Below are 24,429 nucleotides of genomic sequence, written 5' to 3' on the forward strand. Positions count from 1 at the left end.
GGACGATACAAACGCTTGAAGACATGCTACGAGCATGTGTTATTGATTTCGGAAACAGTTGGGATCGACATCTACCGTTAGCAGAATTTTCCTACAACAACAGCTACCATTCAAGCATTGAGATGGCGCCGTTTGAAGCACTTTATGGTAGAAAGTGCAGGTCTCCGATTTGTTGGAGTGAAGTGGGGGATAGACAGATTACGGGTCCGGAGATTATACAAGAAACTACTGAGAAGATCATCCAAATTCAACAACGGTTGAAAACCGCCCAAAGTCGACAAAAGAGCTACGCTGACATTAAAAGAAAAGATATAGAATTTGAAATTGGAGAGATGGTCATGCTTAAAGTTGCACCTTGGAAAGGCGTTGTTCGATTTGGTAAACGAGGGAAATTAAATCCAAGGTATATTGGACCATTCAAGATTATTGATCGTGTCGGACCAGTAGCTTACCGACTTGAGTTACCTCAACAACTCGCGACTGTACATAACACTTTCCACGTCTCGAATTTGAAGAAAAGTTTTGCTAAAGAAGATCTCACTATTCCGTTAGATGAAATCCAAATCAACGAAAAACTTCAATTCATCGAAGAACCCGTCGAAATAATGGATCGTGAGGTTAAAAGACTTAAGCAAAACAAGATACCAATTGTTAAGGTTCGATGGAATGCTCGTAGAGGACCCGAGTTCACCTGGGAGCGTGAAGATCAGATGAAGAAGAAATACCCGCATCTATTTCCAGAAGATTCGTCAACACCTTCAACAGCTTAAAATTTCGGGACGAAATTTATTTAACGGGTAGGTACTGTAGTGACCCGAACTTTTCCATGTTTATATATATTAATTGAGATTGATATTTACATGATTAAATGTTTCCAACATGTTAAACAATCAAACTTGTTAAGACTTGATTAATTGAAATATGTTTCATATAGACAATTGACCACCTAAGTTGACCGGTGATTCACGAACGTTAAAACTTGTAAAAACTATACGATGACATATATATGGTTATATATATAGTTAACATGTTTTTATTATAAGTATATATCTCATTAGGTATTTTAACAATGAGTTATATACATAAAAATGAGACTATTAATTTAAGAAACTCGAAAACGATATATATAACGATTATCGTTATAACAACGTCTTACTAGGTACATATGAATCATATTAAGATATTGATACACTTGGTTAATTATGTTAAATGATAAGTAAATATATTATTAAGTGTATTAACAATGAAATACATATGTAAAAATAAGACTACTAACTTAATGATTTCGAAACGAGACATATATGTAACGATTATCGTTGTAACGATATTTAACTGTATATACATCATACTGAGATATATTATATTTCATAATATCATGATAATATAACAATTTAACATCTCATTTGTTATAATAAACAATGGGTTAACAACATTCAACAAGATCATTAACCTAAAGGTTTCAAAACAACATTTACATGTAACGACTAACGATGACTTAACGACTCAGTTAAAATGTATATACATGTAGTGTTTTAATATGTATTCATACACTTTTGAAAGACTTGAAGACACTTATCAAAATACTTCTACTTAACAAAAATGCTTACAATTACATCCTCGTTCAGTTTCATCAACAATTCTACTCGTATGCACCCGTATTCGTACTCGTACAATACACAGCTTTTAGATGTATGTACTATTGGTATATACACTCCAATGATCAGCTCTTAGCAGCCCATGTGAGTCACCTAACACATGTGGGAACCATCATTTGGCAACTAGCATGAAATATCTCATAAAATTACAAAAATATGAGTAATCATTCATGACTTATTTACATGAAAACAAAATTACATATCCTTTATATCTAATCCATACACCAACGACCAAAAACACCTACAAACACTTTCATTCTTCAATTTTCTTCATCTAATTGATCTCTCTCAAGTTCTATCTTCAAGTTCTAAGTGTTCTTCATAAATTCCAAAAGTTCTAGTTTCATAAAATCAAGAATACTTTCAAGTTTGCTAACTCACTTCCAATCTTGTAAGGTGATCATCCAACCTCAAGAAATCTTTGTTTCTTACAGTAGGTTATTATTCTAATATAAGGTAATAATCATATTCAAACTTTGGTTCAATTTCTATAACTATAACAATCTTATTTCAAGTGATGATCTTACTTGAACTTGTTTTCGTGTCATGATTCTGCTTCAAGAACTTCGAGCCATCCAAGGATCCGTTGAAGCTAGATCCATTTTTCTCTTTTCCAGTAGGTTTATCCAAGGAACTTAAGGTAGTAATGATGTTCATAACATCATTCGATTCATACATATAAAGCTATCTTATTCGAAGGTTTAAACTTGTAATCACTAGAACATAGTTTAGTTAATTCTAAACTTGTTCGCAAATAAAAGTTAATCCTTCTAACTTGACTTTTAAAATCAACTAAACACATGTTCTATATCTATATGATATGCTAACTTAATGATTTAAAACCTGGAAACACGAAAAACACCGTAAAACCGGATTTACGCCGTCGTAGTAACACCGCGGGCTGTTTTGGGTTAGTTAATTAAAAACTATGATAAACTTTGATTTAAAAGTTGTTATTCTGGGAAAATGATTTTTATTATGAACATGAAACTATATCCAAAAATTATGGTTAAACCCAAAGTGGAAGTATGTTTTCTAAAATGGTCATCTAGACGTCGTTCTTTCGACTGAAATGACTACCTTTACAAAAACGACTTGTAACTTATTTTTCCGACTATAAACCTATACTTTTCTGTTTAGATTCATAAAATAGAGTTCAATATGAAACCATAGCAATTTGATTCACTCAAAACAGATTTAAAATGAAGAAGTTATGGGTAAAACAAGATTGGATAATTTTTCTCATTTTAGCTACGTGAAAATTGGTAACAAATCTATTCCAACCATAACTTAATCAACTTGTATTGTATATTATGTAATCTTGAGATACCATAGACACGTATACAATGTTTCGACCTATCATGTCGACACATCTATATATATTTCGAAACAACCATAGACACTCTATATGTGAATGTTGGAGTTAGCTATACAGGGTTGAGGTTGATTCCAAAATATATATAGTTTGAGTTGTGATCAATACTGAGATACGTATACACTGGGTCGTGGATTGATTCAAGATAATATTTATCGATTTATTTCTGTACATCTAACTGTGGACAACTAGTTGTAGGTTACTAACGAGGACAGCTGACTTAATAAACTTAAAACATCAAAATATATTAAAAGTGTTGTAAATATATTTTGAACATACTTTGATATTTATGTATATATTGTTATAGGTTCGTGAATCAACCAGTGGCCAAGTCTTACTTCCCGACGAAGTAAAAATCTGTGAAAGTGAGTTATAGTCCCACTTTTAAAATCTAATATTTTTGGGATGAGAATACATGCAGGTTTTATAAATGATTTACAAAATAGACACAAGTACATGAAACTACATTCTATGGTTGAATTATCGAAATCGAATATGCCCCTTTTTATTAAGTCTGGTAATCTAAGAATTAGGGAACAGACACCCTAATTGACGCGAATCCTAAAGATAGATCTATCGGGCCCAACAAGCCCCATCCAAAGTACCGGATGCTTTAGTACTTCGAAATTTATATCATATCCGAAGGGTGTCCCGGAATGATGGGGATATTCTTATATATGCATCTTGTTAATGTCGGTTACCAGGTGTTCACCATATGAATGATTTTTATCTCTATGTATGGGATGTGTATTGAAATATGAAATCTTGTGGTCTATTACTATAATTTGATATATATAGGTTAAACCTATAACTCACCAACATTTTTTGTTGACGTTTTAAGCATGTTTATTCTCAGGTGATTATTAAGAGCTTCCGCTGTCGCATACTTAAATAAGGACGAGATTTGGAGTCCATGCTTGTATGATATTGTGTAAAAACTGCATTCAAGAAACTTATTTTGTTGTGACATATTTGTATTGTAAACCATTATGTAATGGTCGTGTGTAAACAGGATATTTTAGATTATCATTATTTGATAATCTACGTAAAGCTTTTTAAACCTTTATTTATGAAATAAAGGTTATGGTTTATTTTAAAAATGAATGCAGTCTTTGAAAAACGTCTCATATAGAGGTCAAAACCTCGCAACGAAATCAATTAATATGGAACGTTTTTAATCAATAAGAACGGGACATTTCACTATCAACAATCCAGTTATTGTTGCACGGATTGTGGACGACCTCACAATAAATGAAAACATTAGTTTGAGAGGGACACCCATGCCCTAATGGAAGTGGGTTTCCCACATTGCCACAATTAGAACACGATTTAGGGTTAAAAAATCCACCTTGATAAACAGGTCAAAATTGGGATTTCGTCTAACTGGTGATCCATGAGTTTGATTCCTAAGGGGAATGGATGACCTAGTTGGTGGAGTCTGAAGTTGTCGATGTCTAGAGGTGAGTACTTGGGAACTTTCGCATGGCTCTCACTCTTATAAGGTAAATTTGTAAAAGGATGAAGATAATCTTCATCCTCATGATTAGGTTCTTTCTTAAACTGAATTGGTCTGGACAACGAGCCCTTCTTATGGTAAAGCTAACTCTATCGCACTTCTTGATCAACAAATTTCCATTGGTATTCTTCCTAAGAGCCGATTGCTGATTCTTCGCGATAATAATGGGTGTGGGATCAGCCTTAACTATCTTATGGACTTGTTTCAGACCAGACCCATGAACATCACTATCTTATGGAACTCATACTTAGTCATAATCATGTTCCACATACATGTATCAATTATGTTCAGACAAATGAGGAATCTGGATTTCCATTGGACATAATCATCTAGTTATTATAACTTAGGAAATTTGTTACACTTCCTGATTCATTTTCAGAAAGCATCAGCTTTTGAATACCCAAGGATGAAATTTTCATTGTGTTATTCAATAGTCGCGTAATCACTTATTTCAGATTTTTTGGTTAAGGTTAATTAAAACGTTTATGTGTTTTACAATCGGGCGTAAGTCAAAGTCAATCGGTCGTAAGTCTTGACAGTCAGTCGAATGTATGTGTTGTGTGAGTCACTTAGTCTAACTCAAACAATCAATTGGTAAAACAAAGTTCTCCTTCGGTCGATAATCGTCTGTCGTTCATAAGTCAGGTTTGTCGATCGTTTGTATATGGTCAATCGGGCGATAGGGTAGGTCAAACACTCAATTGGTATTACTAATTCTCCTTCAATCGACTGTCGTCTAACGTTCGTATGAGTCTGACTTACGTATAGTAAGTCAGACGACTATAATGCTAGGAACTTAAAACCTTAAGGAAGACTGTCGGTCGAGTGACCGATAATCAGGTGTATGAGAGTGTCTGTCGGTCGACATAAGTTTTTCATCAGACAACCTAGAAACTAGGGGTTTTAACTAACTAAACTCGATCTAAACGGTCATTTTCGAATGAAAACCTGATGTTTTACGATAGCAACTTCTGAAGAACATCGAGGATCACAAACACACTCAATAACACATATTTGAATGTAAAAATTCAACCTTTTGATCGAATACACTTTTTCAAGATAACCCGAAAACAACTCTATTTGATTTCGATTAAAAACGTTTGTATCAGCAAGTTATGCTCTGATACCACTTTGTAGGCGCTATTAGGGATCTTAGATTAAACGTATACTTAATATAGAGGCGTAATACACTAGACAAAACTTAATCGAATAAATACGGACTTTCGAGATCGTAGAATCAAACCTAGAAGAGATTAGAACGACACCTAGAGTTGTTATTCGTGTTAGGTATGTTTTGGACTGATTAGAGACGACAATATACGATTAGGGTATGTGTAAGGTGTGTAACCTAACAATGTAACTCGTAACACACACACACACACACACACACACATATATAGTGTCAGTTGGTCGACAGACTTCGTCTGTCATCGACTGACCCTGTTATGTCGACTGATAGTCAACTAGCTCTGACTTACTCTGTCTACCGACAGAGGCTCGATCAATAGACTATGTCTGTCAGTCGATAGTAAGTCAGTTTAACTTTATATTATATTATTAACGATCATAAACAATCAATATTCAAAAGTCAATATACGATTACAATGATTGTTCAATTCTTTAAAAAAAAAAAACAATGATTGTTCAATACCAAATGACTTAATTAAACATATAACGTGACTAGAACTAGTGATTTACAAATATACACTAACAAAGCCTAATTTTACTGTTTGTGATATTGTTAAAATTCATCTATAAATTTTTGTTACAAAATATGAAAATATATATTTTCTCAAAAACCAATAAGTCGGATTATTGTTCCAATTATCGTCATTTAAATCTGTTAACTTTTTTATTTTATTTAAATATTCGTTTGTCTCGCTTTTCAATAAAAGAAAAGAAAAAAAATTCCTTTCATCTTACATAACGTGTTCAAAATACCACTAATTATGATTTTCATAAAAATCAAGTTTTATTTTTCTCCGTTCAACTCTTTTCTAATCGATCAAATAACAAAGTACACATTTTTTAGTAACGTGAATAATTACAATGCTACTTTTTTATTTTTTATGTAGCGATGTTAATTGTAATTACAATATTGGGCAAACATAGCGGATGTCTAGTACCGTTAATTACAACACTAGGTGTACGTAGTCTTTGACCAATGTCTATATCGGTGTTAAAAATTGACTTCGAAATTAATTAAAGTGTGGTGTCGTTCGCTGTTAATTTCGGTGGCCATTTATATGACGTGGACCAATAGGAAAATAAAATAATTTAAATAGAATATATATATACATATATATATATATATACATATATATATATACATATATATATATATACATATATATATATACATATATATATATATATATATATATATATATATATATATATATATATATATATATATATATATATATATATATATATATATATATATACTAGTTAAAGACCCTCGATTTCGCGGGGTTTTTGAAGAGTGAAATCATTTATTAATACCATATTATATTGTATTTGTTATTTTGCTTTGAATTTGATTATCCAAACAATCTAACAATAGAAGATGATCAAGATGAAGTTGATGTTTTCATAAGAATATTATTTTGTAATATATTTATATTGGCTGTCAAACTATTCAATGGTTACTAAGCTACCATAAGTTATATCTTAAAGTGTTTAATAATTATATGCCTAAGCATCAAAATAGAAAGATATGATGCATAATATTGAACTAAACATTGTAATTAGATATGACGTGTGTAGACAAAGGAAAATACCAGTTGATGCATATCAGTATCCGTAATGTGTTTGATGCAACATGATAAAACGCATGTGTGGTGCCATTGTAAGTCGTTTAAGGTGGGTTGATGTATTATTGGTATGTGTTACTTCATCTTTAAACTTGGTCAAGCACATTTCTTCATCATAAATCTTAAATACCAATAAGCTTGTTGTATACAGTGAAGCAAATGAAATTACCATGTTTTAAATTTAATTGCTACATTATTGAAGGCCAGCCACTGCTTATGAATCATATCTCACCTTTTTAGGTAATTTTAACTTTTAATTCAACACCGTTATAGTTGCAGGCATTCATCTTTTTCACTGTTTTCTTAAACTATTCACGGACAAAATGTTTGGGAAGTTGCTGTAGATTAATCATTCAACAAAATAACGTTTATCAATATGTAAACTTTGGAGTTGAAGTACTATAAACAAATGTATTAAGTGATAATTGTAATAAGTTTAGAAAAATACCAATTGTTATTTTTCTGTGTGAATGAACAATTAAACATTATAGAGGGGTGACAATTTAGACCATATTGTCAAATTAATTGGGTTTGGGTCAATTGAGTTATGTTTTTATCTAATATGAGTTAATTGGAGAAGTTTTTATCTTAAATTAGTTTAATGGGTCAACTGGAACATAGGTGTAAAAAATAGCAATCGAATGGGTCAAAAGATAACCCAAATTGTACTTTAACTTCCAGCTTCATCAACATATCTCGAAATGGGTCAAAAGATAACCCAAATTGTACTTTAACTTTCAGCTTCATCAACATATCTCGCTCCCTAAACACTAAACCTAAACCCTAAATCTAAACCTTAAACATACTAAACCTTAAACTCTAAACACTAAACGCTAATCAATAAACCCTAAACCCTAAAACCTAAATCCTATAACCTAAACTCTAAATCATAAATTGTAAGATCTAAACCCTAAACCCTACACTGTAACAATAAACCCTAAACACTAATCATAAACCATATACACTAAACTCTAAATCCAAGCCCTATATCAAAACCCTAAAACCTAAACCAACCCTAAACCCCAAACCACCAACGCTATACCCTACACACTAAACCCTAAACCCTAAACTACAAACCCTAAACCTTAAATTCTAAAATGTAAACCCAAAACCCTAGACTATAAACCCCAAAGCATAAACCATAAACCCTATACACTAAACCATAAACCCTAAACCTAAACCCTAAATCCTATACACTAAACCCTAAACCCTATATCTACACTTTAAACCATAAATTTTAAAAACAAAACCCTAAACTCGAAACCCTATATCCTAAACCTAAATCATAAATTCTAAAATCTAAACCTTAAATCTTAAAGTCTAAACCATAAACCATATACACTAAACCCTAAATCATATACACGAAACTCTAAACCCTAAACCCAATATCTAAACCCTAAACCCTAATTCTCCCCAAAACCCTAAACCATCAACCCTTAAACTTATATACTAAACCCTAAACCCTAAACCCCGATCCCTTTTAGAAAAAGGTGGCTTAACTAACGAAAGAAATATTGAACCATATACAGTCTTACCTAAACTTTAAACCCTAACTATATACCCTAAACCCTATACACTAAACCCTAAACCCTAAACCCTAAACACTAAAAAATAAACCCTAAACCATAAAACCGTAAACCCTATACTCTATACCATAAATTCTAAAAACTAAACCCTAAACTAAACTCTAAACCCTAAACCCTAAATTAACCCTAAATTATTAACCACCAACCATTTATCTTACACACTAAACCCTAAACCCTAAATCCTAAACCTTAAACACTATACTTTAAACTCTAAAACATAAATTCTACAATCTAAACTCTAAACCCTAAATTCATATTATTGAAATAAGTAAATACATATTAATAACTTTTGTAGTATGATGCATATGCTACATGACAAATGTAAATTGTCATTATTTTTTTTATTCCAAAAAAAAGAATTTAAAATTACAAGTTAGCATAGGCGCTCCTGTTTTGTTGGAGACACCATTTCTTTTTTCCTTTTCGTTATCACTACTTCTCTAATTCATATATTTTCGGCAATTTGGCGCCTTGCATAAACACGGGACTTTGCAGACATCGCTCTCGTCTTGATCAAATAAGTAATCATACCTAACACAATCACAAAACACCAATAAAAAATAATGAAACATATACGCGAGATACGCTTCGGTTATTGGTTAAATTATTAGATAAGTTAGTTCATCACCAGTGGTCACATTAGTTCTCTCAATAAGCACGATTCGACTTTCGTCACCACCAACACTCATGATCATTGCATAGCAGTTTGGATTACACTAGAGACAAAAACAACAATAATTTCAAAAAAAAAATTATGTTAGACAAGATAGAGATGTCAAAATGGGTCGGTATGGTAGTGGGTCAAAACTGATAACATTTAGTATTGTTTGAGGACGATTGTGTTGGACCACAGTGATTGAATTTTCTAAATATTTATAGAACTGATATTAAAATTGATGTGCTAAACATCATGACAACTTATAGCAATATTTTATACACATTAAAATTTGAATAAACTAACTATGCAGTTACGTACACATTTAGAACACGCTTCAGGTAACTTTCACCTGTTTGACCTGTTTCCTTATTAGTTATGTTATACGGAGTAAGAATTTAACCATTTGACCCATTAGAAATGCAAGGTTAAACGGTAATTAGGGAACTTACAGAGTGATTAATTAGGCGTGCTACGTTTCCCTTATCTGTTGCATCTACAACGACTTCTTCACTGATTTTAAACAGCTGTAAACAAGATTTTGACCAATTCAACACAGCATTATTTGTGGTTTAACGTTGTAAATTATATAGAAGGGATCGGAAACTAACATAACAGTCTTTGCTCTGTCTTCGATATAGTGCTTCTCTTAAATCAGTAACACTTCCTCTCACTTATTCACCACGGTATTCCAAAATCTGGACAATGTACACATAAATGGTGTATATATATTCATAAATGTAACAGATCAAGTGTTAGAATTTACCATTTCACCCTCCATGATGTTACAACGTGCAAAAAGTCCCTAACCATGAATTCCCGATCTACCAAAGCAACCCCTGTCATTTTCAGTTCTCTGCATTTGTAATGAAAAGTAAAAACTTTACAAATATAATGATAATTAGCGCTTATTATTTCATGCAAAATTTTCAAAGGTCAAAAACTTTTATTAAAGAAAACATGTTGGTTTCAAAAAAAGGTTGAAACTTTTCCTGTAAATGGCGTAATCTTTCTCTGAAGGTAGAAAAACTTTGAGGTTCTTGCATTTCCTGTAGAAAAAATGAACCAAGTGCGTGATTGTGAGGCTTTTACAGAAATCAAAGTTAATATTATTAGAATTTTTTAATTAATAAAAAAACTGATGAGGATACCCTAAGGCTGTTCAAACGTTGTATTGTTGTCAAAGAGTGATGACATGGTCTGGTGATTCAGTGCATAATTAGCCTGTCTACCATATCCTGTCAAACAAAATTCAAAACGGGTCAAATGAGCTAACAATTAACGGGTCAAATGATGAGACGAAAGTTGTCCAAAATGTGTTTTTAACGCATATAATTTCATAAAGAGTCTTAATCACAGACATAGATTGTTAGTTGTTACTGTTGTAATAATACCCACTTTAAAAAGCAATCACATTTTCCCGATTCAACCCAAACCCAACCCATTTCAACCTGTACATGTGGTCCCATAATCCAATCCAGACAGTTTGCTACTGTTAAACTACCTTGTTGTGCGATCTTTGGTGCACCCTGCATCTTGCTGCAGAAAATGGTTCGGCCTCTGTATAAGTTTCAGAGGTTGGAGCTTCTTGGAGTTGTAATCGTCTTGGTGTAATCAATCTCGAACCAGTTTTGTGACTGTTCACACCTATGTTTTTAGTAGAAATCACGCCACCCGGCGTCTGGATTATGAGGACAGCATCTGGATTTGGTACAAACAAAAAACATAAAGCATAGCATACCCTAAGTTAAACATAACTCATAAAATGATCATTCATACCTTTGTAATTACACTAATTGTACGGTTACCATCGGGATCAGAAATGCCAACAACATGAAGTGCAACAGAGTTCGCCAAATCTGAATTTGCAGTAATAGCCAATATCATACAATGACCCTTCTCAATGTAAAAATAATGGAAAAAACCAAATTCCACCTAATAGTAACCTGAATGATGAATGATTGTACGAAACCAATAAAAAGGAAACAGTAATTATGTGACGGGCCTAGAAGAATTAGCTATATTGTGTTATTTTATTATTATAATTTAAATATGATATTTAAATTATGAGTAATTTATATGATTTAGTTATAAGGAGTGAAATAATAAATTATGTGTTGATAATTTATTATGTGACTAAATTAATGTGAAAAGTTGAAAGCTGCTAGAGATCGACAAAAGATGTATGCAGATCCTCGTCGACGACCAATGACGTAAACCGTGGGTGAACGTGTGTATTTAAAAGTGTCACCATGGAAGGGTGTAATTCGGTTCGGCAAACGAGGAAAACTAGCTCCAAGGTACATTGGTCCTTTTAGAATTCGTCAAGTGCTAAACGATCAAACCGTAGTGTTAGATCTTCCTCCAGAGTTAGCTGGTATTCATGACACGTTCAACATCTGCTATATTCGTAAGTGTAAAGTGGGCGATGAAAATCAAGTTTCTTCCGCTCCAAGATCTGAAAGTAGATTCAAGTAAGAAATTGGTGGAAGAACCAGTGAGGATCGTCGACAGAAAAGTGACTAAGTTACGTAAAAAGCATATTCTCATGGTGCGTGTGGAATGGAAGCATAGTTTAGGCACCAATCTGACATGGGAGACCGAGGAGTTGATGACCTCTAAATACCCTCATCTGTTTAAACGTGACCAGATTCCGAGGACGGAATCTTATTAAAGGGGGGGGGGGGTAGATTTGTGACAGCCTAGTTATGGGCCTAGAAGAATTAGGTATATTGTGTTATTTTATTATTATAATTTAAATATGATATTTAAATTATGAGTAATTTATATGATTTAGTTATAAGGAGTGAAATAATAAATTATGTGTTGATAATTTATTATGTGACTAAATTCATGTGCACGTGACGACGGTCACAGAAAATATCTGTTTGAGTAATTTAGACCTCGCTAGGACTACTTAGTGAGTTACGTTGTGTTTTAGATAACGAATAAAAATATCTATGTATTTAATATAATAAAGTTGAGGTGGTGGGTTAGGTGGATGGATACGTGTTATCCCTGGTCACTTAACTTTATTTGTGTCAAATCTCAATCTATTAATAATAGCAATCATACACTTAGTCTAACATCACAACATTAGTTATATTATACTTTTTAATTATTTGATTGTAAACAATAAGAGGTGATGGCTTCTGATCTATATCCCACGCATACAAACACACTTCTTTAATCATATTAGTATTTTGAGTTCCTTGAATTAATAAGTTTTTTGAGTATGTATTGTGCTCGTGATCCAGGAACAACAAAACAAGGTAAATGAGTTTTTAATTCTATTAATCGATTTAAAAGTTTTTGTAGGTTGATTGCAAATATAAATTAAAATATTAACTCTAGCCTAACCCTTTGTTTATGATTATTTAAACTTATCTAATTGAATTCATGAAGTGCTAGTATCTCGATTTATGAGCTGAAACATGATAGATATTACATAATTTCATCTTGATGATTAAATGGGTTTTATATGTTTACTTGAAGATATATATATATATATATATATATATATATATATATATATATATATATATATATATATATATATATATATATATATATATATATATATATATATATATATATATATATATATGATTCGTATTAATTTGTAACTTATATTTTCATATAGTTATAAAAGAAATTATATATGAATATATAAGTACTAAATTCAAGTTTGGTTTTAGTAGTTCTTGTATTCATAACTAAAGCAAAGGAAATTATTATGTAAAGTATATTGATTAATATTTATGTTTTTGTAAATTTGTACAAATTAGAGTAATGATCAGAGCTTGCCATAGGTTGTTTACATGTTGAAATTAATTATTAGTAATTTATGAAATTATTGATTTGAAACATGTTTTGACCTGAAGGCATATTATTCTCAGGTGACAAAGGGAGCGTGAAGACTCAGTAATATTAGATCTCTGAGTTTTGCTGGTTATCGATGAGTGGGATTATCGTTATGGATGTGATTATACAGTGACAAGTATAGTGATCCATGCCATGCTTAATTAGACTGTGTAATGAGTCTGCGACCAGTGCAATGACTATATGTGATTATGTGTGCACCCAGTGAACGTCGAAGTATTTTGTGCGACGTAAGAGGTCAATGATATTTACCTTGTGTATTTAGGGTAATAGTATTGGGTCCAAGTGTTACTGATTAGTGGTATAGTGTGAATGACGAGTGCTTCACGTCTGGGAGACTATACCAGTGACTCAGTAGTGTGGACTATCGGTATATTCCAGCTTGATCAGCTATGGGTTGCCGGTCCTCTTGTGTATGGCTTTAAGTGATTAGTGACCAGTGCCTTTAAGCTGTGCTTGATGCTTATAGTGATGTCCACCTAGATATTGTCATTCACTTAGCGTTATGCTAATTCTCCCACAGTGTTTTGCCCTGCAGATATAGATTAGCAGCTTTTGGTGGATTTTGCAAGGCAACTGAAGATGTTTGACACAGTGTATAACTCTGATGTTTTGTAATAAACAATATGGTCAAATGGTTTGTGTTAATAATGTAACACCAGTGATTTTGTGTAATATGACTCTATGTGTGATTAATATATGTATATAACTCCCGCTGTGTATTAAAGAAAAAAAATGATAAGGGTGTTAAAAGTTGGTATCAGAGCCTAGGTTTGGCAGTATGTGCACTGTGTACGTGACCTACTCCCAAACTTATGAATGTGTCGTGTCAAACATCCGAGTGGGGAATAAGTGAATGTAGAGATATGTGCCTAGGTGATTATGCTTAGTGATAGGTGCTAACAGGTTATCATCTAAGCTTTTGTGAGATGATGTGTTTGCAGACAGGTATGGCTGACCCGACCAGAAATAATGATGCCCCTTTGACTCCCAGACCCGAAATATTTAGAGGGCCGTCAGTGGAGCATAGTTCAGAATGTGAACCAGATGAGTATGTTTTACAGTTAGAAAGCCAGCTACATGAAACACGAGAAAAAGTGAAGGAACTAGAGGCCCAAATCAGGCATTCAGCTGTGGTGTCTGAAGCAAGTGATCCACCGATACCCCCAGGGTTTACTGGTACTCAGTATACATCTGGCCCGTCGGGTAGTGCTTCCCAACCGCCTCAGTTTCAACCTCAAGTTCTACCTCAAATGCCATATCAAACTTCCCAACAATACCAGTACCCTCTTCAATATCAGTACGCGGCAACGAATCCATTTCAAACTCCTATGTTTCAGCAAGTGGTGAAGGAGAAGAAGAAGTATACGTTCAAGCAGTTTATGGACTGCAAGCCCTCTGAGTATTCGGGTCATCGCGATCCGATTATGACAATGAATTGGTTAAGGGAAGTGGAACGGGCATTGAAAGCCTGTCAATGTGAACCATAATTACGGGTAACTTATGCTAGCTGACTGTTAAAGAATCGAGCTATGGTTTGGTGGGATACAATTACTGCTCCGTTGTTCGAAGAGCAACTCAATCAGGTCACATGGGAACAATTTTCTGCAAAGGTCCAAGAGCAGTACTGCACCGCATTTGATATCAATCGATTGAAGCAAGAGTTCATGCAAATGATGATGACTGAAGAAATGACAGTCGATGAAGCGTTTGAGCAGTTTATGGACAAGTTAGGGTTTGTGCATTAATAAATACCTGAAGAACAGTCCAGAGTGCAACGGTTTGTAGAAATTTTGCGGCCTGAGTATCGCACGATTGCAAGACTTGCTACTACATTGTCACAAGCGCATATGTTAGCAAAGGTAATTGAAAGTGACATTAAGGCGGCCAAAAGTGTGAAAACTGAAAGTGTGTCGTAAGTGAAACCAGCGGCAAGTCAGTCTAGCCTGCAATCAAAGAAATCAAGTCGCCAAAAGGGCAATCTAGCCAGGGTGGATCAGTGTCAAGTGGTCAGAAGACATGGTGTAGAATGTGTAAGTCTTCACATAGTGGGCAGTGTTCAACATTAACGAAACGGTGTTTGCGTTGTGGTATAGTGGGACATGAGCCTCAGTATTGTTCATTTAAGAATAATGTGTGTTGGAACTGTCATAAAGAGGGTCACAGATCTGCAGAGTGTCCAGTTGCAAGAAAGAGTTATTTCAGGGTGGGGTCCGGGTCAGGGGTACGTGTTGTGTCAGCTGAGGGATCATTTGCTTCCTTTGTGGGGCAGAAACGCAAGAATCCTTCACAACCTAAAGCTAGAGCCTTTCAGATGTCAGTAGACGCTGCCACTGCTACTAACGATGCAATCACCGGTATGTTCTTAGTAAATTCTTTGCCGGCTCGTGTACTGTTTGACTGTGGAGAAAATTGCTCGTTTGTGTCAACTACATTTTGTGCTAAGTTAAATGTGCCTGTTAGTGTAATAAATGAACCCTTAAGTGTCGAAGTGGGTGACAGTAGGACAGTTCCAGTCACAAAGTTAGTGTCTGGAATTACTATTGACATAGAGTGTAGCCTTTTCCCTGTGACTTGTTTAGTGATGCCTATACCAAGCTTTGATGTAGTTTTAGGCATGAATTGGCTTAGTGACCATAAGGCCAATATTAAGTGTGATAGGAAAGTTATTTCTTTTTCGGTGGATGGTGGAAAACGGGTAGTGGCTCGTGGTGATCGTGGTGGGTTTCGTTGTCCATTATTGTCGATGATGAAAGCTCGGAAATCATTGTCCAAGGGATGTGATTCTTTCTTAGCTTATGTGATCGATGTAAAGAAGGAAAAAAAAGTAGTGTCCGATATTCCTGTGGTGTCTGAATATCCAGAGGTGTTCCCAGATGAATTGCCAGGCTTACCGCCGATCAGGGAAGTTGAATATAAGACCGAATTAGTGCCAGGGGCTACGCCGGTTGCCAAAGCTCCGTATAGATTAGCTCCTTCAGAAATTCGAGAAATGATGTCCCAAATTCAAGAATTGTTGGACCGCGGGTTCATTCATCTGAGTTCTTTGCCGTGGAGTGCACCAGTATTATTCATGAAAAAGAAAGATGGTACGCTTCGAATGTGTATATATTATCGTGAATTAAATAAAAGAACAGTAAAGAATAAGTATCCGCTTCCTAGAATAGATGACTTTTTTGATCAGCTTCAAGGAGCTTCGTTCTTTTCAAAAATAGTTCGTGTTGCTGAATCTGACATTCCTAAGACCGCATTTCGTACTCGTTATGGTCATTATGAGTTCTCAGTGATGCCGTTTGGGTTAACCAACACTCCAGCAATTTTCAGGGATCTCATGAATAGAGTGTGTAAACCTCTTTTGGATAAGTATGTTATCGTGTTCATTGATGACATCTTAGTGTACTCCAAAACCGAATCCAAGCATGCTGAGCATTTAAGACAAGTGTTGGAACTCTTGAAACGTGAACAACTATATGCAAAATTTTCCAAGTGTGAGTTCTGGTTACGTGAAGTTCAATTTTTGGGTCATATTATCTGTGCGGAAGGTATAAAAGTGGATCCATCTAAAATTGAAGCTGTGATGAATTGGAATTCACCAAAGAATCTGACAGAAATCAAGAGTTTTCTAGGATTGGCCGGTTACTACCGACGGTTTAATAAAGATTTTTCAAAGATTGCAAGTTCTTTGACGAAGTTAACTAGAAAGGATGTGTCTTTTCAGTGGGGTAATGAATAGGAAACTGCATTTTAGACCTTAAAAAGTGTATTGTGTCAAGCACCAGTGTTAACTTTACCTGAGGGATCCGATGACTTCGTTGTGTACTGCGATGCATCCTTATCCGGTTTGGGTTGTGTATTAATGCAAAGAGATCGTGTAATTGCGTATGCGTCTCGACAGTTAAAACCAAGTGAGAAGAATTATCCAGCACATGACCTAGAAATAGCTGCAGTAGTATTTGCATTAAAGTTGTGGAGGCATTATCTTTATGGTACGCATTGTGTTATCTGCACCGATCATAAAAGTTTACAGTATATCTTTTCACAGAAAGAGATGAATATGCGTCAGAGACAATGGCAAGAACTAATTAAGGATTATGACTGTGAAATCAGATATCATCCTGGTAAGGCAAATGTTGTGGCTGAGTCGTAAGAAATCCGCTGACAGTGTAAAGTTTAAGCGAATTGAGATTGTGTCTGATTTAGTAGATCGACTAAAGAAAACTCAACTCGAAGCATTACGAGATGAACATTTGAAATCTGAGTTAATGGTGAAAAGAAAAGAAGAATTGATGAATGATTCTCGAGGATTAAAGACTTATCGTGAACGAGTTTGGGTGTCGTTGCTTGTGGATTGTGCGATTTAATCTTAAATGAAGCGCATAAATCGAGATTATTTGTGCATCCCGGTAGTGAAAAAATGTACCATGATCTGAAAGTGTTATATTGGTGGCCAACTATTAAAGCAGACGTCGCGCAATATGTTGGAAAGTGTCATATTTGCGCCCAAGTGAAAGCAGAACACCAGAAACTGTATGGGTCCTTGTGTCAATTAGAGATTCCAGAGTGGAAATGGGAACATATCACCATGGATTTTATGACAAAGCTACCCAGAACTCAGAAAGGAAATGACATGATTTGGGTAATAGTGGACCGTTTAACCAAAAGTGCGCATTTTCTAGCTACCAGTGAAATAGCGTCGTTGACCAAATTAGCTCAGTTGTACCTAAATGAAATAGTATCACGACATGGGATACCATTGTCTATTGTGTCAGATAGAGATTCGAGATTTGTGTCCAGTTTCTGGAATAGTCTACAAGAGAATTTGGGTACTCGTGTCAACCTTGGTACAGCTTATCATCCTCAGACTGACAGTCAAAGTGAACGAACTATTCAGACTTTAGAGGATATGTTAAGGTGTGATGACCCAAAAAATTTCGACTAATTTAAACCAATTCTCTATACGATTTATTATTTTGGCACGTTAAACAAAGTCTGTTAGATTGAGTCTCAAAATTTTAGAACTGTTTCATATATACAATTACCTTTGACTACTCTCAACGATTCATGAACAATTATATGTATGTATATATATATATATATGTACAAGTAAAAACGACTTTCCTACAGTAAAACCCTAGTTGCTACAGTAAAAATTACTTTGCTACAGTAAAACACTATTTGTACAGTAAAACACTATTTTCTACAGTGAAACCGTATTTGCTACAGTACACACTATTTGATGTCGACGAACTAGCAAACAAAAACGGAAAAGGCGGCCATGCGATCGCATGGCAAAAACACTGAAAACTCATGCGATCGCATGAGCTACAGTAAATCGAAAAGTAATATAAATACGCAGTTTGATCGACGAAGTTTTTCACATTTATCTCTTAATATTTATATTTATATTATAATTATAATTTTAAATTTAAGTTTAATAATAATAAGGTATATACGAGGGTGTTTTTAATTCGGGTTTCAAACCGCTTTAAGCTAAGGAAATATTAGGTATTATTCGGGGTATTGTTCTTGAATCCAAGGCCAACCATACAGTCATCTACCATCATTACGTCTACGCAATTTGCCTACAATATTGAATCGCAATATTGAACTGTGAGTTTATAGTCTCCCTTTTTAAATACTTTAAATATTTTTGGGCTGAGAGTACATGCAATTTATTTTAAACACGATAAGACACAAGTACATACTAAATTCTACACTGAGTTAAACCGAAAATCCCTTAGCTTTGGTAACTAGTAGCTGTCAGTACATAGGATATGGACTGGTGGGCGCGAATAATTGTATATGGATCCATAGGGCTTGACATCCCCGTCCGAGCTAGAGCGCTAGCCTTTTAACGGACGTATGTTATTTGAGTTTAAGACACGTTGGTTTGCGTGTATTAAAACGAATGGGGTAATTATCACTATAGCGTTAAGTTTAGTTACCAGGGTGCTCTGTTACGTAGAATCTATTGATAAACTTTTGATGAAATCTTGTGGTCTATCTTTATATATGTTTATGACTCGAGCAATTAAACCTATAACTCACCAACATTCGTGTTGACTTTTTAGCATGTTTTATTCTCAGGTCCTTAGAATGCTTCCGCTGTGATGTGCTTGTTGCCTGCATGGAGTCTCTCATGCTTTGTACAAAGTTTATTGCATTCAAAATAAAACTGCGTTGTGTAATAAATAATTGGACTGTGATGTCAACCTGTAAATTAAAGACTTATGTATTTCGAGGTTTTGCTTATACCTAAGCACTTGCCCACATGTTTATAACTTTCTATGTTTAGAAAGTCACTTATTTTAATGAATGCAATATTTTATCAAAACGTATCATATAGAGGTCAAAACCTCACTGTGGAATCAATGATTAACGTGCCGCGTCAATAGCGATTTTGACGGGTCGTTACAGTTGGTATCCGAGCTTGAGGTCATAGGGAACCAGAAATTACATTAGTGTGTTTAACTGGTAATTGTTAGGATGCATTAGTGAGTCTGGACTATGACCATATTTGTTTTTACTGATTTTTGCTTATCATTTGGTCAAAAACATTATATGTAATATATTTATATGCTAACGTAATTGTTGTTTCAATTATGTGATAGATGACTTCTTCTAATCCTATCATTTTGTACGACTCGGAATCGGACACTGAATCTATTCCATCCACAACTGAAAAGGGCGTTCCAATACCTATTAAAGAAGAAATTGTGTTAGCCGGGGAATCTCAACTCCCGGTAAACCCAGAGGAGGTTCCAGCTCCACCCAACTCTAGTTTTCCGGAGCCACAGTATCGTTGGCATGGACCCATGATCCCTGGAGTAAACGAGGATTGTCCATTTCTAAACAAATATGGACATTGGTCCAAATATACCGCCGATGGGCGGGTTGTGCCGATTACGCCTGGCAGATTTCGGTTCATGACCACCGGTACATATTCTCGCAGTTCGTCATCATATTCTCCTACACATGACTCAGACAGTTCGTCATCAGACGAAATCAGTAAGGAGGAGGATTTCGCTAATGAAATAAAAGAGATCACTAAGGAGAAATTCCAACTTGCTATAGATAATAAAAACAACCACAATAATAAAAAGTCCTTAATTATTAAAAAGGAACATGACCATTCGATCCGTAACCACTCTTATTGTATTAAACCCACTGAGGCAACGGGTACCTCAAAACCCCAACCAAAAATAAAATACACTGCCAGAATGTCTGTCGGACCATGTGCACACAAACAATTGGCAGAGAGAACCAAATGGGAAGAAGTTTCTGATAGTTCTGAATAAACGACCTCGCAACCATAAATCTTCCATGCGCTATTCTATTGCTTATGTGTGCTACTCTATCTTGTTATGTAAAATAAGCATATGTAAAATATTAGTATTGTATGGTATTGTATTATTTTGGTTTATTAATAATAAATGCATGGAATGATTATTTGTATTATTACTACTTCTTATTATTATTATTACATAATAATGTAGTAACTCGCTATAATTTTTCATAGTGGAATATTATTAGGATTTTAGTAGTTAATTCCTTGTACTAGCTATTATGTATGAACTTAACGGGTAGGTAATACCCTAGAAATAATTATAAAATGCTAATAAGAAGAAAAGGCTTTTATAATAATCGGTTCATATTATTAATATGCTACGATTAACTATTGACAAATCATTTAACGTATAATATTCTATATGATTAAATTATATCTGTTGTGTTTATTGAAGAAACATGTCTCAAATGTCGGATGCTGAGTTTGAGCAACTAGTCGAGAAACGTGTGAATGAAAGAATTGCTGCAGCCGAGGCAGCAAAAGCAACAGCCGAAGCAGCAGCCGAAGCAGCAGCCAAAGCAGCAGCCGTAAACACAAACTCACGAAACGGATGCTCATACAAAACTTTTCAAGGATGCAAACCACAGACGTTTAGTGGAACCGAGGGACCAGTCGGTCTAACCCGATGGTTTGAAAAGATGGAGTCCGTTTTCAAAATCAGTAATTGTGCGAACGGAGACAAGTCAAAGTATGCTTCGTGTACGTTGCAAGACGGTGCACTTACTTGGTGGAACAATTATGCTAAAGCAGAAGGAATAGATACGGCATATGATATCTCTTGGGAAGAACTGAAAAAGATGCTAATCGAGGAGTACTGTCCTCGAAACGAGATCAGAAAAATGGAATCTGAGTTACGTAATCTGAAGGTTATTGGCGCGAATCTCAATAACTATGAAAAGCGTTTCATGGAACTAGCCTTGTTGTGTCCCGAATTGGTGCCAAACGAGAAACGAAAGATAGAAATGTATATTGACGGTTTATCGATCAATATCAAAGGAAATGTTACATCGTCCAAACCAAATACGATGCAGGAAGCCATGACAATGGTACACCAACTCATGGACCAGATCACAGAGAGTTCGATTAAGGCACCAATTATCGAAGTCAAGACAACTGAAGGAAAGAGGAAATGGGAAGACTATAAGGGCAAAAGTACTCACCTGAAGAAACAAGAAACTTTTAAAGGTAAACAAGATGGGGCAACTGCAAGTCCAAACTATAAGGGACCTCATCCGTTCTGCAAAAGGTGTTACACACATCATGCAGGCTATTGCCAAGTGGTCTGTGATAAGTGCAACAAGAAAGGACATGTGGCGAAAGATTGTTATGCCACCGTTTCTGAAGTAAAGACAAAATTGACCGATGTCAAGAAATGTTATGGATGCGGGAAGTCTGGTCACTTTATAAATCAATGCCCTGATAAGGAGAAGAACAAAGAACCCGTACGTGGGAGGGCATTTAATGTTAATGCCAGTAAAGCACGTGAGGATCCTAATCTTGTCACGGGTACGTTTACCGTTAATAATCAACTAGCTTCTATTATGTTTGATACGGGTGCTGATAGAAGTTATATGTGTAAAGACTTTAGTTTTAAACTAAAATGTGCATCATTACCTCTAGACGATAAATATACTATTGAATTAGCTAATGGTAAACTGATAAAAGCCGATAAAATTTGCCATGGTTGCGAAATGAATCTCGCTGGTGAAACCTTCAAAATTGATTTGATACCCGTAGAATTAGGAAGTTTTGATGTAATCGTTGGCATGGACTGGATGTCCAAAACAAGAGCGGAAGTTGTTTGCGCTGAGAAAGCAATCCGCATCCCTCGTAAGGATGAAACGTCATTAATGATTTATGGGGAGAAGAACAACTTAAAACTGAACTTTATCAGCTGTATGAAGGCCCAGAAACTTATAAGAAAAGGTTGTTATGCTATTCTGGCACACGTAAAGAAGATCGATACTAAAGAAAGAAGCATTGATGACATGCCGGTTGTAAGAGAATATCCCGGAGTATTTCCAGAAGAATTACCGGGGCTACCTCCACACAGATGTGTAGAATTCCAGATTGATCTCATACCAGGAGCTGCACCTGTAGCCCGATCTCCATATAGACTTGCACCTTCAGAAATGCAAGAATTACAAGACCAGTTGCAAGAATTATCGGACCGTGGATTTATTCGTCCTAGTTTTTCACCTTGGGGTGCTCCTATTCTGTTCGTCAAGAAGAAGGATGGATCTATGAGAATGTGCATAGATTACCGTGAATTAAATAAATTAACAATCAAGAATCGGTACCCATTACCGAGGATTGATGATTTGTTTGATCAATTTCAAGGATCAAGTGTTTATTCTAAGATTGATCTACGCTCCGGATATCATCAGCTGAGAGTGAAAGAAGAAGATGTTCCTAAAACAGCGTTCAGAACCCGTTACGGTCACTATGAATTTTTAGTCATGCCTTTTGGATTGACTAATGCTCCAGCAGTATTCATGGATCTAATTAATCGCATCTGTAGACCGTATTTAGACAAATTTGTCATTGTTTTTATCGACGACATATTGATTTACTCGAAGAACAAGGAAGAACATGAGCAACACTTAAGACTGGTACTAGAGATACTCAAGAAAGAAGAATTGTACGCAAAATTTTCGAAGTGTGATTTCTGGTTACAAGAAGTACAATTTTTGGGCCATGTTGTCAGTAAACATGGAATTAAAGTTGACCCCGCCAAGATCGAAGCCATTAGTAAATGGGAAACACCGAAGACTCCAACACAAATCCGCCAATTCTTAGGTCTTGCTGGTTACTACCGAAGATTCATTCAAGATTTCTCTAGAATTGCCAAACCCTTAACTGCATTGACTCAAAAGGGAAAGAAGTATGATTGGTCCACGGAACAGGAATCCTCATTCCAGTTATTAAAGAAGAAGTTAACGTCTGCACCTATTTTGTCATTACCGGAAGGAAATGATGATTTCGTGATCTATTGTGATGCTTCGCGCCAAGGTTTAGGATGTGTATTAATGCAACGCACAAAAGTTATCGCATATGCCTCACGACAACTAAAAATTCATGAAAAGAACTATACGACGCACGATTTGGAACTTGGAGCAGTAGTTTTTGCACTCAAAATATGGAGACACTATCTATATGGCACCAAGTGTACAGTGTACACCGACCATAAGAGTCTTCAGCATATTTTTGATCAAAAACAACTCAATATGAGGCAACGTCGCTGGGTAGAGTTGTTAAACGATTACGATTGTGAAATCCGTTACCACCCCGGAAAAGCTAATGTTGTAGCTGATGCCCTAAGTCGAAAAGAAAGAGTAAAACCTCTTAGGGTTCGAGCTTTGAATATTACAATTCGTACTGATCTCACAAAGAAAATTCAAGCAGCACAGTTAGAAGCTTTAAAAGAAGAAAACGAAAAAGGTGAAATGAGCAAAGGGTTAGAAAAACAACTTGAAGTAAAAGCCGATGGAACCCTGTATTTTGCTGGTAGGATATGGGTACCAAGACATGGTAACCTAAGGCAACTAGTACTAGATGAAGCACACAAAACGAGGTACTCAATTCACCCAGGAAAT

General features: G+C 35.1%; 1 pseudogene; it reads right to left on the bottom strand.

The window, feature by feature from the left end:
• Nucleotides 1-9,388: 9,388 nt before the first annotated feature.
• Nucleotides 9,389-11,490, bottom strand: LOC139890269 (histone-lysine N-methyltransferase ATX4-like; annotated as a pseudogene).
• Nucleotides 11,491-24,429: the final 12,939 nt, after the last annotated feature.

The sequence above is a fragment of the Rutidosis leptorrhynchoides genome, chromosome 2 (genome assembly GCF_046630445.1).
Source record: "Rutidosis leptorrhynchoides isolate AG116_Rl617_1_P2 chromosome 2, CSIRO_AGI_Rlap_v1, whole genome shotgun sequence".
NCBI classification, from domain to species: domain Eukaryota; kingdom Viridiplantae; phylum Streptophyta; class Magnoliopsida; order Asterales; family Asteraceae; genus Rutidosis; species Rutidosis leptorrhynchoides.